This window comes from Tiliqua scincoides, chromosome 3 (assembly GCF_035046505.1).
Source record: "Tiliqua scincoides isolate rTilSci1 chromosome 3, rTilSci1.hap2, whole genome shotgun sequence".
Taxonomy (NCBI): Eukaryota; Metazoa; Chordata; class Lepidosauria; order Squamata; family Scincidae; genus Tiliqua; species Tiliqua scincoides.
In genome coordinates, this window is record NC_089823.1 from 73,890,599 (window position 1) to 73,896,199 (window position 5,601).

At 44.4% G+C, this 5,601-nt stretch overlaps 1 pseudogene; it reads right to left on the reverse strand.

The window, feature by feature from the left end:
- Window positions 1-2,833: 2,833 nt before the first annotated feature.
- LOC136647267 (5S ribosomal RNA) lies at window positions 2,834-2,948 on the reverse strand (annotated as a pseudogene).
- Window positions 2,949-5,601: the final 2,653 nt, after the last annotated feature.

Here is a 5,601-nt window from a genome sequence, read left to right on the forward strand (position 1 = left end):
CAGTCAGTGTAATAAAACAACAACTACAATAATAATCAAGAATATTTACTCAGGGGGCCCCCACTTAACCGCAGATCGGGTCCACGGGGCCCATTGGTTTGCTCACCCTCCTGAGGCAGATTCAGGTTACCACAGGGGGTTGAATAGTGATGCCTGCTGAAGGCCAGGAGTGATGTCATTAAGCAGGAAGTGATGGCATTAGTCATGATCAGAAGTAAGCACTTTTTTTTCTCACTTGGGAACTCAGTTGCAAATTATACAAGAGAAAATGCCCAAATCTTGATCATATTTCAAGATATGGGAGAGCCCAATTATCATGTGGGCTGCCCTTTCAGCAATGATACCTCAGCCCAGCTTGGCAGCTGACAGCAGCTGATGGTGATGCTAGGAGAGCCCGAGGGTTGGATAAAGAGCTTCTGGGGGCTGCAATTGGCCCCTGGGTCTTATTTTTGACATCTCTGGTTTAGATGGATAAACAAATAAACAACTAAATAAATGGCTCCTTGTCCCCAATAACTCAATCTAAAAAAGATGCAAAAGAGACACCAGCAACAGCCACTGGAAGAGACACCATGCTGAGGTAAAGAGGGAAAATTGCTCCCTCCTCCCCATTAAATATAAGAGGTCACCACTTTCAAAGGTGCTTTTGCCTCATTTAGCAGAGAAAGAATTTTTGCTCCATGTGTTTTTCACTTTGGGAAAGCATGCTGGAGGATGTAAATATACTTTGACCCATAAACTTGAAAAGTTTGATTTCTTTAGCATTGAGAAAATACAAGGGCCAGATAATCCAGGCAATGAAAAGAGGTATGTTAGGACCTCAGAAGGTAAGTTTTAGGATTTTATTTTTTTTTGCCTTGATATGTCTCTTCTACAACTAGATAAACTGGCAGGAAATTACTCCTATTCATATTGCTCCAATAGACTAAGGCAGTGGTTCTCAAACTGGGGCGTTGCAACGCCCCAGTATGAGGGCCTTGGACTCTGCCCCCTTAAGAGGTGGGGGAAGGCAGTGATGCGATATCCAGGATCATGTTGCTTAGGGGGGAGCAGGGACTGGCATGCACTTATCAGTCCCTGCAGCAGACTCCCAGGGGTGTGGGGAGCCCTGCGTGACCCTTCGCTGGATTCAGCCTCCGTGTGCTGGCGTAGTTCGCTTGTAGGGAGGCGCAAACGTGCTTTATGGCATGTTTGCGATCCTCCTGGGCTGGTGCAAGGGACTTGTGCTGGCCCAAGTTCTTCTCTGGATTGCACCCTAAATTTCTAACTAGAACAAGGGATCAATTAAGCTTGCAGATCAGTAGGGCAAGAATGCTAGAACTGTACATTTGCCTAATTGGACACTGACTCCAAGAAAATGCATCAAAAGATAGTATTTCATGCCTTCAGCTGATAAAGAATAAAAAATTTGGAGGAATAAGCTTTTTTTCAGGAGAAGCTTTGATATAAGACTGGAAATAAAGGTAGCCCTAAGGGTGAATCCTTGTAGGACAAATGGAAGGATTGCAAAGACCATTTATTCATGCACAACACATGTACTAACCAGACAGATATCATAAGGTGGCAGGATTTACTACATCCAAAATTTGGCTTTGGTTCAAAAAATAAATATAACATTCATAAATGTAACCTAGTGTGACTAAAACATAGGAATCTTTCAGTCACCATTCCAGTCAGTGCATTCCAGTCAGTCATTCCCTCCCTGAAGTGTCTGCTTCATAACCATCTAAGTGGTAATGATCCCATCCAGACCTGCTGCACAGACATGATGTGGGGAAAAATCATGTGAATACTTACTGATGTATAAAAATATGCAGTGCATAGAGGACGTGAAGAAAAAGGTTTTCACCCTCTCCAAAGGCCTAAAATTCAGGATAATCTAGTGAAATGGATAGGAGATTCAGGACAGAAAGAGAAAAACACATCTTCAAGCAACACACATTTTTTGGAATTCCTTGTTGATGATGTCAATTATTCATGCTCAGAGGTTGGATAACTGAATACCAGTTTTGAGAGAATAATAGCAGGAAAGGGTAATTGCATCCATGGTCTGCTTGAGGGCTTCCCAGAGACATGTGGTTGGCCACTCCAAAAAACAGAATGCTGGACTTGATGGACCTTTGGTCTGATCCTGCACGGCTGCTTTTGCATTCTGATGTTCCTAAGCACCAGGCCATAGCAAAGCTACACCCCACAAGTGGTTATATGAACCCTGGTGGCACTTGGTTACAATCAATATTTGGCTGCCTTCAGTTTGAAGAAGAGCCATTCATGAAGGGAAATTTTTCCTACAGGCACTGAGGCACTCCTCACTTAAGGCTGCAATTCTAACCACACTTTCCTGAGAGTAAGCCCCACTGAACAAAATAGGACTTACTTCTGAGTAGACCCGGTTAGGATCATGCTCTAAATTTCTAACTAGAACAAGGGCTCAGTTAAGCTTTCAGATCAGTAGGACAACCATGGTTGGTGGCATCTGACTGCTATCAATGAATAGAGTTGTAATTTTCAGCACTTTGCTGTGAAAAACTGCACACTGAAATATACAATTGTATCTTGTACAATCTACTAGCCTGCAGATATTCAGGGCCAGACCATCCATAAGGCCAACTGAAGCTGTCACCTCAGGCAGCAAATCAGTCATGGGAGGTGCCCAATGACTTGCTTCTGCTGCTGCTTCTCCTCAGTTCACTCTTGGGCCTGGAAAAGGAAGAAGGGCGCATAGAGGAAGAGGAAATAGGGGAGGGGAGGCTAGTGTGGTGAATGGGGGGAGCAGAGGCTGGCAACTGCAACTCCTGGTTGGCAACCTTCAGTCTCGAAAGACTATGGTATAAGCCTACAGCACCTGGTATTCCCAGGCGGTCTCCCATCCAAGTACTAACCAGGCCTGACCCTGCTTAGCTTCCGAGATCAGACGAGATCGGGCATGTGCAGGGCACATCATCAGGTAAAGAGAGCAGTATTTGGAATGCTGTGTCAGGCTTCAGGAACCCTTGGGCAGGCCCTAGGAGCACAACATGAAAAACACAAGACAGAACCCTGCTGGCCTGCTCTGATTAAGAGCAGGTCTCCACTGGACAGACTGTTCCATATAAAATCTTATCTAAACATCTTAGATAAGGTTTTATATATCTATGTACCCTGCCAAATGATTAAAATTATGAGCCTTTGAGAAGACAATTTGTATGTACTAAGGGAAGTAACTATTGTTGCCCTCAGCGATTTAGATGTTATCACACCCCATCATGATTCAGCGGACACAGTGATTCTGCTCCTCATATTAGGCATGTTACTAGTATTTCAAATTCTTTCCCAAATTCCTCTGTTTGGATGCAGCTGTGCAGTCTTTATTTTGATTTCAGCTGATAAAAGGACCCAGCATTATATGAACAGCGGAGCTTTCTAAAATAAGCCAGAGCATAGAGAAGGACGAACATGCGTAAGTTCTCTAGCATCTTGCAAATCTGGGCTGTTTGCAAGCACATGTCCTGAGACTGAGAAATTTAACTGAACCATACTCTGAATGAGTGGCTTTCAAGCTGCGCTATGGGAATTTTTGGAAGCCCTGAAAGGTGGTTTTATCTCCCCGAGCAATGTGCAGCTACAGGAAAGAGTTGGGACTTTACTCCAAGTCCGGGCATTGCTCCATCTAGCCCAGGAGTGACTATTCCTATTGGTAGTGGTTCTCCATTTAGTATCTCCTGTCATTTTAACTGGAGATGCCAGGAATCGAACTTCAGACCTTCTTGCAGGTACATTGTGTTCTGCCAAAGATCACAGGTCATACTCTCAGTTCACACAGATTAATATGAGGCTGAGCAGATTGACCACTGTGTCTCAACATGAATCAAGGACACATCCTAAAACATGTTCCAAGACCCTTTGCAATGCACTAGATTCCGATGGCAGATGTTCTAACCTCTCTTTCTTTGAGGTATATCAAACCATATACCATGGATTCAGAGCAACTTACAGTGCTTTCTTTTCCTCTAAATACCCTTGTCCCCCAGGGCTCACAGTACAAAATCATGGTTCAAGGGAATAAAAGAGGTCAATCAAAGTGACATTGAAAATGTATTATCCATTTTTTTTAAAAAAAGGGGGGAAGAGTTTGTCTCAAGTTCAGTAGCAACAGTATATCTAAGAGTCTGCCCAGGAGAACAGTAATGGTTAACGCACAGGCCCTTAAATCTCTTCTCCTGATAGCAGCACCAACTGCCAATGGCAATTCTCAAAAAACAAAACAAAAAGGGGGGGGGGAGAGAGAGAGAGAGAGAGAGAGAGAATGTTGCAAGAGCAGACTAACATGGTTGAAAAAGACTGAAAGTAAATCCATGCACACTCCAAACACAAAGGAGGGACATGATAAATACATTAAACTTGTCATCAATTTGACTGCACGCAAGATGAAGAAGGAAAGAGAGTAGTTTGTAGGTCAATGGTCAGGTTGTACCACAGGCCAAGGTTATCAGTCAATTTCTGATGGATGGGGTGCAAGGTGATGCAGGGGGCATGGGTTGAGAGTGCCAAGCAATTCTCCTGCTTTCAAGCAGGTTTAAAAAGTGGAAAAGGTCTTTGAAGCAAGCCCAGCAACAAGGCAGTATCTGACTCATTGGAGGGAAATGGGGAACAGTTGGAGCTGCTTGCCCATGACAAAGGGACATGTTGCACATCAGCCCAGAAAGAATGACTGGGCAGCCCATGTTGGCATGTGGCTTCTGTTACTTGGGGAGAGAAGCAGGGAAAGGGGTTCAAAAGGAGAAGGGAGCAGGAGTTACCAATCCTAGGTGCTGGCTTGACACAGTGGTCCTTGGATTCAGTGGCGTCACTTGGGGGGCGTGGGTGATGCAGGCCCTATCGGGTGATGTGCACAGGGGAGTGATGCGCACTGGGGGGTGACATGCTAAAATCACGGTGGTTAGGAATAATACTGTCGTGTTATAAACTATTGGATGCGGAATATCCAGCAGAATGCAATGCAAAAAACCAGAGTAAAATATCTCCTTTCTATCAAAAGTTATGGCCAAAAAACCGGAGAGCAAAAAATGCATGGAGCCCGATGGAAAGTGTAACTGAGTCATATCGCACATTTACTCAAGAGTAGGTGAACTAGCTTTAATCTCTCAGAAAGGGCAGGCTGAGAGGAATCCAAGGACACCAGAATGGTCCTGATCCAATGAATACAGCCCCAAAAACACCTGAGAAGGAAGTCTCTCCCTTCAAGCAGATGAATGTATTGAACCCCATGGAAAGCAAAACTAAGCCTCACAGTCATGTTTACTCATGAGTAAGCAAACGTGCCTTGGCTGGTGGTCAGGCTAGGCCAGGGGCCATTCAAAGAGCCATTTGGACCCGTTTTCTGGAGAGAAAAAAACCTAGGGAGCCACAAAAGCCGTTTGACATCTAAAATGAAGATAACACTGCATATATAGTTTTTTTAACCTTTATGCTATGTATAAAAAAAAACTATAGTGTGTTGCATTTTTGAAGTCAGTCCCAGTAGAGGCAGTGGGGCTACATCCCAGGAAGGTGTGGAGAGGACTGCAGCCTCAGAGCCCCTCCTCTGCCTGTCTCCTCAGAAGTCAGTCCCACTAGAGGCAG